Source organism: Neoarius graeffei, chromosome 1 (assembly GCF_027579695.1).
Source record: "Neoarius graeffei isolate fNeoGra1 chromosome 1, fNeoGra1.pri, whole genome shotgun sequence".
NCBI classification, from domain to species: Eukaryota; Metazoa; Chordata; class Actinopteri; order Siluriformes; family Ariidae; genus Neoarius; species Neoarius graeffei.
Window position 1 is genome coordinate 38058842 of NC_083569.1, and position 13436 is coordinate 38072277.

At 40.9% G+C, this 13436-nt stretch overlaps 1 protein-coding gene across 1 annotated transcript in view; it reads left to right on the top strand.

Annotated features, from left to right (window-relative positions):
• b4galt2 (UDP-Gal:betaGlcNAc beta 1,4- galactosyltransferase, polypeptide 2) overlaps positions 1–13436 on the top strand; it is a 380928-nt gene that overhangs the window by 315725 nt on the left and 51767 nt on the right. The window lies entirely within an intron of this gene.

Here is a 13436-nt window from a genome sequence, read left to right on the forward strand (position 1 = left end):
GATGCTCCAGAAACTCAATCTGCTCAAAGGAAGGTCAGTTTTATAGCTTCTCTAAAGAGCTCAACTGTTTTCAGCTGTGCTAACATGATTGTACAAGGGTTTTCTAATCATCCATTAGCCTTCTGAGGCAATGAGCAAACACATTGTACCATTAGAACACTGGAGTGAGAGTTGCTGGAAATGGGCCTCTATACACCTATGGAGATGTTGCACCAAAAACCAGACATTTAGTAGAATTTAGCTAGAATAGTCATTTACCACATTAGCAATGTATAGAGTGGATTTCTGATTAGTTTAAAGTGATCTTCATTGAAAAGAACAGTGCTTTTCTTTCAAAAATAAGGAAATTTCAAAGTGACCCCAAACTTTTGAACGGTAGTGTATATACAAATTAAAACCCAACAGAGCCCTGTGATGACCTGGCGACTTGTCCAGGGTGTACCCCGCCTTTCGCCCGTAGTCAGCTGGGATAGGCTCCAGCTTGCCTGCGACCCTGTAGAACAGGATAAAGCGGCTAGAGATAATGAGATGAGATGAGATGAAAGCCCAACAGGTGTCTGTCTCTCTCTCTCTCTCTCTCTCTCTCAGCCTTGAGAGTAATGAAGAAATCACATCTGACAGCTGAAGATTTTTGCATGTGTTATTTTGCTAAAATTACAGGACGTGTGGCCAGTTAAACAATATTGAGTAAGCATGTGTCATGCAGAACAGTCAGCACTTACATCTCTTAAATGTCTGTAAACTTTACCCAAGGTTCCACTTCTCTATAGAGCATTGTTGCTCTTGTAGCATGATCTGAAGGCAGATATTTGCTGTTTTTAAATGCATCCTGGCTGGCTTAGGCCACAGCGTGGAAGCAGGAGAGGAGGAGGCATGCAATGAAATGCCTTTTTCAGGAGTTTCATTGTAACAAACAGCAGTATAACAAATGGCTTTGTCTCAGTATAACAAATAGCTGCTTGTGTAACACCCACACCGGTCAGGTGATTGGTGAGTTACTTCCTCCTCGGTTAGTGCAGCTCAGCCAAGAGACAACAACAAATATCGAGATGGACCAGTGCAGAGAGACAGATCAATAGATTGATGGACAGACAGACAAACAGACACAGAGAGAGATGTCTTTAATGTGTCTCTGTAGACAAACAGACACATAGACACACATACACAAAGACGTATATCCATAAACATATATAGAGACACAGACATATAAAATTAATGTATAAACATATAAAGACAGACCAACAGGCACATTGCAGATGCTCTCATCCAGAGTGATGAACAACAGGACCCTGACATACCCACCACTGGGGGTTAGGTACACTTCAGCCATTCCTGCTGGTCCAGGGAATTGAACCAGCAATCTTTTGGTTCCAAAGCTGCTTCGCTAAACTTTAGGCAATGGCTTCCCCCATACAGTCTCCTCCAGAAGGCATGTACATTTCCCTCCAGAAATATTAGAACAGCAAGGCTAATTCTTTTCTTTTTGCTATACACTCAAGACATTTGGGTTTGAGATCAAAGATGAATATGAGACAATAGATCAGCTTTCATTTTCTGATATTTACATCTAGACGTGTTAAACAAATTAGAACATGGCACCTTTGGTGGTAGACCACCCAGGTTTTAGGTGAGCAAAAGTATAGGAACAGATCATCTTAAAAGTAAATAACACTTAATTTTGGTTGCATATCCCTTGCTTGCAATAACTGTATCAACCCAGTGACATCATCAAACTGTTGTATTCTACTTTTGTGATGCTTTTCCAGGCTTGTATCACAGCTTCTTTCAGTTGCTGTTTGTTTTCTTGAGTTCCTGCCTTAAGTCTAAAAACTTCCACTTTTTCACTTGATGTAGTGCTTTGTTGTGTTGGCAGTGTTTTGGATCATTGTCTTTCTGTATGATGGAGTTCCTCCTAATTAGATTGGATGCATTTCTCTGTATATTGGCAGACAGAATGTTTCTGGAGACGTCTGAATCTGTTCTGCTGTGACCATCATGAGTTATAGCATCAATAAAGATCAGTGAGTCTGTTCAAGAAGCAGTCATGCAAGCCCAAGCCATGACACTACCTCCACCATTCTTGACGGATGAGCTTATATGTTTTAGATCATAAGCAGATCCTTTCTTTCTCCACACTTTGTCCTTTCTGTCACTTTGGTTGAGGTTAATCTCAGTTCCACAACTTTTGTGGATCATCTCTCATTTTTTTTTTCAAATTCCAATCTGGTCTTCTGATTTATACTGCTGATGAGTGGTTTTGCATACTATGGTATGGCTTCTATATTTTTGCTCTCGAAGTCTTCTTTAAACGCTGGATTGTGATTCCTTCACCCCTGCCCTGTGGCGACTATTGGTAATGTCACAGACTGTTGTTTTTGGGTTTTTCTTCACAGCTCAGGGGTTTCATTAAGAAATGCAGTAGGGGGTGGAAAGATGGAAGTAGGGGGTGGAGCAATGCATGAGATACTTATGGCCTGGCGCAGCAGGGAGAATGTGGGAGGAGTATCCCCCTTCTGGGGGGCCTTCTCAGAAATTTTTTAATTTTAGATGCAATCTGGTGCATTCTAGGCCCCATTTTCACTGCTGATAATGACCATTTTCATTGCTGTTTTATGGGTGTTTATTATCAGTTCGTGCATGAAACTAAGTGTATGGCATAACATAATCCAAAATAATAACATGCTAGTATAATTAATAGCCTACACATGCAGTTGGAATGTCAGCTAATAAAACATGAATTATTAACTAAACCTGTGTTGTTGAAAAAATAATTTATTAATATTAAACTAATCTGCAGAGAGAAAAAGGCTTAATTATTTATATTTATTAATAATAAATACAATACCACATCACTGAAGCATAGAGTCCATATACATATGTTCCAGATCAAACCTGAAAACTAGAAGTAGCATGATTAAAGCAGGGAAGGCTGTTCAGAAGGGGAAGGCTCTGTTCAGATCTGTTCATCATGACTACTGACTGACTAGTCTTAAAAAAAAAAATTAACAAGGAGACACAAATAGATGTCCATTCCCACCACCAGCAGATTTCAAATCCAGTTCTAAGCTACAAGTATCCTCATTTTCATTCACCTTAACCTTGCAACACTGCCAACAGTACTGTAGTGAACAACATCATCCGGCACTGTCACTGTCTCCTGACAGTCTGTCTCTAAAATTATACTGGAAAAAATGAAAAGAAATGTGTCTTCATGGTTGTTCATTTTTTAACTTAACCTAGGTATATTAGATAAGGTAATATATTATTTAATCTTACCCAAATGTCCTGTTTGTGTGCTACCACCAACGTCATTTCAAATGAGGCCACTGGCCCTAGTTTTTAATTCAGTGTCTCACACACAGAGACTGTCATGATGTGAGACAGTTATGGAAAGACTCAACAACTTCACCGAAGTTATCATTTTGCATTGGAAGACCAACTAGAAATTCATCATGTTCAAGATCTATGGACATTATTCTTTCATAAGAAGAGTTATTTGTTTACCCATCTTTCCTCCTTTGGGCACCTTTCTTGCCAAACTTGGAAAGAACCTGGACAAGGTTGGCTGGTCCTGTCGCTTTTCATTTTGAACTGAAGTGAATCAGAAGTGAGCTTTCTGGCGCCCCAAACATTGCCGCAACGAGCAGCCAATCACCGTCAAGCGTTAGGACCACATTGGAAATAAGGAACTTTGCTTTCATGTGTTATCCTGGTTTTTAATTGTCATATTTACATGTATAGTGTTTGTATGATTATTATTTACTGAATAAACAAATCAAATCAAATCAAAGCTTTCATACAGTGTAGCTGACATGATTGATGGTCAAGGCCATAAAGCACAAACACAGTAAAAAGTGTAAAACAACGCGAAAATAACCAATGATAACCATAAGAAAGAAAAGGTCTTGGAAAATAGGAAATCTGCTAGCATTTTTGGTTGAGGATCTTTGAAACGCAACCGACGCCAGGCTGATCATAGCCGGATTTCATTAAAGGTGCCGGTCCTTAATTAAACCCCTCCAGCTCTCTTCATAGATAGGTATAGACAGATAGATGGATGGATAGAGTGGATGGATGGATAGATAGATAGTGGATGGACGATAGATGGATGGCTAGAGCAGATGGATGGATGGATGGATGGATGGATGGATGGATGGATGGATGGATGGATGGATAGTGGGTGGATGGATGGATGGCTAGAGCAGATGGATGGATGGATGGATCAATAGTCGATAGATGGATGGATGGCTAGAGCAGATGGATGGATGGATGGATGGATAGATAGTGGATGGATGGATGGATGGATGGATGGAGAGAGCAGATAGATAGATAGATAGATAGATAGATAGATAGATAGATAGATAGATAGATAGATAGTGGATGGATGGCTAGACCAGGTGGATGGATGAATGGATGGATAGGGCAGATGGATGGATGGATGGATGGATGGATGGATGGATGGACAGAGCGGATGGATGGCTAGAGCAGGTGGATCGATGGATAGGGCAGACGGATGGATCAATGGATGGAGTGACTGGATGGATGTAGCAGATGGGTAGATAGTTGTATAGAGTAGATGGATAGAGCAAATGGATAGATAGTGTATAGATAGAGCATGCACATGTATGTACGGTATGAATGAACCGATTCTTAGTGAAAATCTCGCTCTCCATCTCTCCTCACTGAGTTGCATGGTGTATAAAAAGCTTTTATAAAGTTACTGCAGTAAGCTTAATGGATTACAACATCAGGATTTCCCTCGAGAGTGTTTGTTCACAAGGCTATTTTTATAGTTGATAAGTTGACCAAGTGTTTCAAGTCATTCTTATATGAGTGTTAACCATGCATGAGTGTGCACTGTGCTCAGGAGGTCTAGTAAATTTGGATTCATTTATGATTTATTTATATTTCACATTTTATGGATGTTATCTCTGTGCCAAAATTTGGCCAAGTTTCTTCAGAATACTAGCCTTTCACTTTTTCGTGTGTGTGTGTGTGTATATATATATATATATGGTATGCAAAAGTTTGGGCACCCCTGGTCAAAATTGCTGTTACTGTGAACAGTTAAGCAAGTTGAAGATGAAATGATCTCCAAAAGGCATAAAGTTAAAGATGATTCATTCCCTTTATATTTTAAGCAAAAACTTTTTTTTTTATTTTCATCTTTTACATTTTCAAAATGACAAAAAAGGAAAAGGGCCTGAAGCAAAAGTTTGGGCACCCTGCATGGTTAGTACCTAGTAAAACCCCCTTTGGCAAGTATCACAGCTTGCAAACACTTTTTGCAGCCAGCTAATGATCTTTCAGTTCTTACCTGGGGGATTTTCACACATTCGTCCTTGCAAAAGGCTTCCAGTTCTACAAGTTTCTTGGGCTGTTTTGCACACACTGCTCTTTTGAGATCTATCCACAGATTTTCAATGATGTTTAGGTCAGGGGACTGTGAGGGTCAGGGCAAAACCTTCAGCTTGTGCCTCTTGAGGTATTCCATTATAGATTTTGAGGTGTGTTTTGGATCATCGTCTTATTGTAGGACCCATCCTCTTTTTACCTTCAACTTTTTTTACAGATGGTGTGATGTTTGTTTCCAGAATTTGCTGGTATTTATTCGAATCCATGCTTCCCTCGACCAATGAAATGTGCCCTGTGCCACTGGCTGCAACACAACCCCAAAGCATGATCGATCCACACCCATGCTTCAGAGTTGGAGAGCTATTCTTTACCTGGAATTTGGCACCCTTTTTTCTCCAAACATACCTTTGCACATTGTGGCCAACAAGTTCTATTTTGATTTCATCAGTCCACAGGACTTGTTTCCAAAATGCATCAGGCTTATTTAGATGTTCATTTGCAAACTTCAGACGATGAATTTTGTGGCTAGGATGCAGGAACGGTTTTCTTCTGATGACTCTCCTATGAAGGTCATATTTGTTCAGGTGTCGCTGCATAGTAGAACAGTGCACCACCACTCCAGGGTCTGCTAAATCTTTTTGAAGGTCTTTTGCAGTCAAACGGGGGTTTATTTGCCTTTCTAGCAATCCAACAAGCAGTTCTTTCAGAAAGTTTTCCTCATCTTCCAGACCTCACCTTGATCTCCACTGTTTCTGTTAACTGCCATTTCTTAATAACATTACAATCTGAGGAAACGGCTACCTGAAAACACTTTGCTACATTCTTGTAGCCTTCTCCTGCTTTGTGACCATCAATCATTTTATTATTCAGAATGCGAGGGAGTTGCTTAGAGGAGCCCATGGCTGTTGATTTTAGGGACAAGTTTGAGGAGTCAGAGAATTTATGCAGCTTTGAAATCTGCATCATCTGACCTTTCCTAACGAAGAATTTGAACAAGCCACAGCTCAATAAGCTAATTAAGGTCTGGAACCTTGGTAAAAGTTACCTGAGAACTCAAATGTATTGGGGCGCCCAAACTTTCGCATGGTGTTCCTTTTCATTTTTCACTCTCCAATTGTACAAAACAAAAATAATACACAAATCTTGCAGAAAACGCTGAAATGTGTCATCTTTACCTTTATGCCTTTTGGTGATCAGTTCATCTTCTGCTCACTTAACTATTCACAGTAACAGACATTTTCAGTAAGGGTGCCCAAACTTTTGCATGCCACTATATATATATATATATATATATATATATATATATATATGGCGGCATGGTGGTGTAGTGGTTAGCGCTGTCGCCTCACAGCAAGAAGGTCCGGGTTTGAGCCCCGTGGCCGGCGAGGGCCTTTCTGTGTGGAGTTTGCATGTTCTCCCCGTGTCCGCGTGGGTTTCCTCCGGGTGCTCCGGTTTCCCCCACAGTCCAAAGACATGCAGGTTAGGTTAACTGGTGACTCTAAATTGACCGTAGGTGTGAATGGTTGTCTGTGTCTATGTGTCAGCCCTGTGATGACCTGGCGACTTGTCCAGGGTGTACCCCGCCTTTCGCCCATAGTCAGCTGGGATAGGCTCCAGCTTGCCTGCGACCCTGTAGAAGGATAAAGCGGCTAGAGATAATGAGATGAGACTATATATATATATATATATATATATGCAAAAATTATCCTTGACTCTCATTTTTCATGGTCATTGATCATTTATCTGGAGACAGATTACTTCTTTACACTGGTGAAATGCATTAAGTTTGGACTGTGGGGTGTTGGCTCTACTTTCCCTCTCTCCTCTCCTATTCTCTTCGCACTCACTGTTCCCCTCCACCACTTCCCTTCAGAAAATAGCTGGTTTGGCAGCTCACAGTTAAAAACGGGGATCATCTGTCATTCTGAGCATTGCCTCTGCTTCTGAAAGGCCTGCAGCTACATACTACTTAACTGATCACCCAAGGCATCTTCTGCACTCTTACTGGTCAACTGGGTGTCAAAAAATAGCAGAGCATCACTCATCTGTCCTGAAACTCAGTAACAAAAATATCCTGTATGAGAGCATTCTTGAGGGAAATCTTTATGCTTAAACATATTGGCTATGATTTTATAAATGCTTTTTTTTATATTATACAAAGCCATTAAATCATGACGGAGAGAAAGATCGAGAAATATTGTGCTGCAGCGATGTCTTGTTAATGCATGGCTCTTCAGATCATTGAGCTCAATGTTTGTAAAATCCCTTGCTAGCAAATCTCTGAGGCTTGAGAGAGATAGATGAAAGCTCTGTTGTGCTAAGGATGTTATATAATAGCTGAAGTTTGGGAGAACTATATATTATATGCCCTACAGTATACAGTACTTTTTATGGAAAGTTGTGTATTCACTCCCTGAGCTGCAGCTGATGCTGTTCAGTAACAGCACTCCAGTTTCACCAGCTTCATGACTTTGTCTTTTCTCCTCTATCAGACACCAGGTTTTGAAGAAACACCTGAAGTTTGTATCAAGACTGCAGTACACTTTACACTACAGGAATATGCATGCACACACACATACTAATGCTTCTTTTTTCTTTTTTTAACAATACCAAACGTCTCCTCCACAAAGACACATGCAGTGCCCTTGGGCTGATTTATTTCTCTTACCTGTGTAATGCAATAAGGCACAGCTTCCTGGCTCCTTTTTGTCTTTTTTTTTAAGGTGTTGTGGGCAGAAATAGCCTTTTTCAAAGACCCTATGAACCAAAATAGCTCTGAAAGAGATTTGTAGAGATGCAGGACACCGATAACTGCCCAGCAAGTCTCGCCTTTGACTTGCACAGATGAAGCACAGAGTGGGAAGCAAATAATTTCTTCCCTGGCGAGTTCACTTATCCCCTCCAGCCAAGTGCAGCAAGAAGCCATGATTGTCTTAGATGTACCTGCATCTTGAGGAAGAGGACAGAAGCCCTGGAGGGACATTTTCCTCCAAATTTTCACAGGGGAATTGTGAAAGTGGCACCTGGCAGAAGTGTTCCAGAGTTTAAATAGCGTGGCAGGAAACAGGAGACTTCTTGAGAAATGTGTGGTTGTCATTGTGATGGAGACAGTAAGGTGAATATTTCCTGCAAGATTTATTTCTAACTTGTCCTTAAAGGAACAGTCCACCGTATTTCCATAATGAAATATGCTCTTATCTGAATTGAGACGAGCTGCTCCGTACCTCTCTGAGCTTTGCGCGACCTCCCAGTCAGTCAGACGCAGTCCGACGCGCTGTCACTCCTGTTAGCAATGTAGCTAGGCTCAGTATGGCCAACGGTATTTTTTGGGGCTGTAGTTAGATGCAACCAAACTCTTCTGCGTTTTTCCTGTTTACATAGGTTTATATGACCAGTGATATGAAACAAGTTCAGTTAAAAAAATTGAAACGTAGCGATTTTCTATGATATGGAAAGTCCACACTATAATGACAGGCGTACTAACACCTTCTGCGCACTTCGACAGCGCATTGATATCTGAGCTCCGTATCAATGCGCTCCCGAAGCACACAGAAGGTGTTAGTACGCCTGTCATTATAGTGCGGACTTTCCATAGCATAGAAAATCGCTACGTTTCAATTTTTTTAACTGAACTTGTTTCATATCACTGGTCATATAAACCTATGTAAACAGGAAAAACGCGGAAGAGTTTGGTCGCATCTAACTACACCCCCAAAAAATACCGTTGGCCATGCTGAGCCTAGCTACATTGCTAACAGGAGTGACAGCGCGTCTGACTAACTGGGAGGTCGCGCAAAGCTCGGATAGGTACGGAGCAGCTCGTCTCAATTCAGGTAAGAGCATATTTCATTATGGAAATACGGTGGACTGTTCCTTTAAAGTTAGAAAAATTGCAATAATTCCAATTATTGGGTAGGTACTAATTTTCAACTTGAGAAGATGTGTTTTGTTTGGACCACTGAAAGGGACAGCTTACAGAAAGCATATTAATACATGATTTGTCATTGTGAAGCATAACAGTCCCCCACCACATCCCTATAGGGGCCTTTCACGTCACACCATTGTAACTGCGGATTTGTTTACGCGGCCATGTTGCAGGGAAAGCTTTGTGTTTGCCAGCAACCGGCACAAGTGTACGCAAGTGATTGTAAGCCCAATTCAGTAAACATAGACAGAAAACTTGTAGAAGTTACATCTAAAAGAACAATGCTAGAGACCTGTAGTGCTTTTGAATGTAATAACAGATGTGGCCATAAGCCTGGTTTAACTTTTCACCATTTCCCGGAGAACCCAGAAAGATGATAACAAAGGCGGGTTGCAGTTAAACGGAAAGACTGGATGCCAATAAAGCATTCCTGTGTGTGTTGAGAACATTTTATATCAGGAGAGTATGAAAGCTCTGTGCACTGTTAAAATGTCTATCTGGATGTGGATACAATATATTTTATTAGACCTAATGCTTGGTTCGACTAGCAGCATGTTTGATAATGTACTGATGTACTGATAATGTAGATTTGGCTAAACACCACATTAACATTATAAAAAGAATATCTGCCACATCTGGGAAAGTTAACAGGCAATATGATACTTACATTGCTCGGTTTTTGAAAAAACGCTGTAATTGTTTTTTGTTTTTTCATTGTTGACCCCACCAGGGTTTGCCTGCAGGCCAGGAGGACAATGTTAACATCTTAAATCTCATAATTTCAGTTAACAGTTGCTGCTTACTAAAATAACATTATACATAAAAATAACAACATTAAAAGATATTCACCTACAGCCTAGAATGCTGTTATTTTACATTTAGCCTACCTCAGGTAAGTCCAAATTCCTTCTTATTATTATCAGACTAGCTACTCAACATTACAAAACAAGTATTTGTCACATCTGGGAAAGTCAACAGGCAACAGGCATAGGATATTTACATCTTTTGGTTCTTGAAACAAACGCTATGATTTTTTCCCCCTCTTCTCTGGCTTAATGTGGCAGAAAGATCACCAGCTCAGTCATTAGACAGTTGTTTATGATCACTATGGTTACCGCGACAGGCAAAGTCCCCAGCTCCCCTTAGGACCCCGGGGTCGAGATGGTGCGTTACATTTACATTGGAAGTCGGAACTTGGAGCTCCGAACAACATAACCTCAGAACTGAGCGCTTCCCAGTTTAAAAACTGGGACATCATGGAACATGGAATTCGAAAAAAATGGCCAGTTAATGAAATGAAACGAAAACCCCAACGTTTATGCTGGGAGATGCTAGATTTCAATGCTTTTCCGAGTTCAAACTTCCAACTTACGAGTACAACTGAATGCACCATTAGTCGTAGCAGAAACTCTTTCCCAACTCTGCAAGGATCTGCCCCAGCCTTTCCCCTTCTTGAATCGGTGTAATGTGGATTGATCACAGACAAGGCTACTGTTGCTGCCATTTCAACTTTGTGCTGCAATGTAAGTTAGCCTAACTAACGGAACATTAATCCTCACTTTTTCTACCTCTGTTTGGCGCCTTATGTAGGGACGGTGGGTGGGGGACAGATAGGGGTCACTATAAATCTGGGGGGGGGGACATGTCCCCCCCGTCCCCAGTGCCATCTGCGCCCTTGCCTTAGTGTATTTTGAGCCCCAGTAAGCTCCACCCATACATGTACAGAGTGTTGTGAGATCTTTTGTGCACTTTTCTGGCCACAATCTTCAGAATGTTGCAGTTGCAATCTAACTCTCTCTCTCTGTCTCTCTCTCTCTCTCTCTCTCTTCACATTACCATGTGCTGAAAAAGTTTCAAGATACCAAACTTTTGAACATTGCAACACTGCAGACTTCGGAGACCAAAATGTAAACTATGTAATCTAAAAACTTCCATTCTTTCTAAAAACTAAATGTTAAGAATACAACAATAGACATTACCCAAGCAACTTTACAAAACTCTGGATGTCGATTTAGATCCCTCATGACTAAGCCAGATGCAAGAGTGGCAAGGAAAAACTCTGGAGGAAACCTGGAGAGGAACCAGACTAAAAAAAAAAAACCTTTCTCGTCAGTAAACCCCACATAGTGCGACTATACACTCACCATCCACTTTATTAAGAACACCTGTACACCTGCATATTCATACAGTTATCTAATCAGCCAATTATGTGGCAGGAGCACAATGCAAAATATCACGTAGATACGGGTCAAGAACATCAGTTATTATTCTATCCACATTCAATGGATATGAGCAATCGCGCTGTCTGATTGACTACTCTACAACTAGGCTATCAGTTCATATACCATGAGTAGAGAAAAGCAAAATGGCGGCATGTGTTGCTGAAACAACCGAGGATGAAATAAAAACTTTACTCAAAAACAAAGCACCAAAAAATTAAAAAGCAAAAAATATGGAATAAAAGTATTTGGTGGTAATAATGTATCTTTTTTTTCAAGAATTATTATTACAGCGGTGGCACGATGGTGTAGTGGTTAGCGCTGTCACCTCACAGCAAGAAGATCCGGGTTCGAGCCCCGTGGCCGGCGAGGGCCTTTCTGTGCGGAGTTTGCATGTTCTCCCCATGTCCGCGTGGGTTTCCTCCGGGTGCTCCAGTTTCCCCCACAGTCCAAAGACATGCAGGTTAGGTTAACTGGTGACTCTAAATTGACCGTAGGTGTGAATGTGAGTGTGAATGGTTGTCTGTGTCTATGTGTCAGCCCTGTGATGACCTGGCGACTTGTCCAGGGTGTACCCCGCCTTTCGCCCGTAGTCAGCTGGGATAGGCTCCAGCTTGCCTGCGACCCTGTAGAACAGGATAAAGCGGCTAGAGATAATGAGATGAGAGATATTATTACAGCATTTTTCACAAATTGCGACTGTCATTTCGCCGGTTTGTTTACATTCTAAGCAGAAATGATTTTGTCGGATGCTTTGTATAAAGTTTTTATTTATCGCATTTGCAAAAAATACAAAATAAAAATGCTCTGTTTCTCAAAATCCAGTGAATGTGGAAAGAATAAACCAGTTATTCCACTCAATCTCGTCGTACATGGCTTATTGTCAACTCGGTGCTACGCACTTCGCCGGCTATCAGATCATGTATGACTCGATTTCGTGGAATAACTGTTAAAGGTAGACTGCATTTCAGATTTTTCAAGTTTAGGTCATAAAAATAATTTTTCCTGATACCCAATTATTTTTGTTTAGTGGACTGAAAGCTACTGAATTCAAATCACAGACTTCCACTTTTATTCTTTTTTTTAATAGAACACTTAATGAATTTAGGGCCACGTGGCCCTAAATTCTCCACTATTTTTTCCTGTTTCACCATGACCCAATTCAAGACACTACATCATGCAGCACGTGGTGGGCTTTCCCCATTCACGCAAGACATTGTGGGATACAAATTTGAAACAGGAGAGAAAAATGGAGGACATGAGTGTGCGAATGAAACGTGAAAGACCGACTACAGTAACAGAAAGCGAGAAGAAAAGACGTTATGTTGTGAAGGAAAGGAAACACAGGACCAAACTAATAAATATCAGCGGTGAGCGAGCACCTCGGTGTGATCAGCTGTTCGTTTAACGACAGAATGATGGAACAGTCAGTGCACTGTCAAAGGTAAACCTGTAGATGGCAGTAATGCAACACTGGATGCCAGCTACCGTAAAACCCAAAAGAAGAAGAAGGTAAACCTGCACATGAGGACATGGACTTCCTCTGTGTGCTTGACTGCACAAAGCAGGTGATTTTGTGCACATTATTTGCTCAGGAATCCCCTCAAATTAAATAACTTCCAAGCCACAGAATGGCCTGGGTTTTTTTTTTTTTTTTGAGTTATTGCAGAAATAAACATATCAAAATGACCAAATTTCAGAGGGAGCTAAATTTCACCGATTTTATGGAATCGAAAGGCCGTATAGCTTTAAATGTTCAGTTCAAACATCAGAATAGGGTAAAAGTAGTCAGGATGTTGGTGTCTGATGTGCTGGTTTGAGTATTTCAGAAACTCTTGATGTCCTGGGAATTTCACACACAGCAGTCTGTAGAGTTCACACCGAATGGTGCATTACTTTATATTTTATACCTTGTGCTGCTGCCACATGATTGGCTG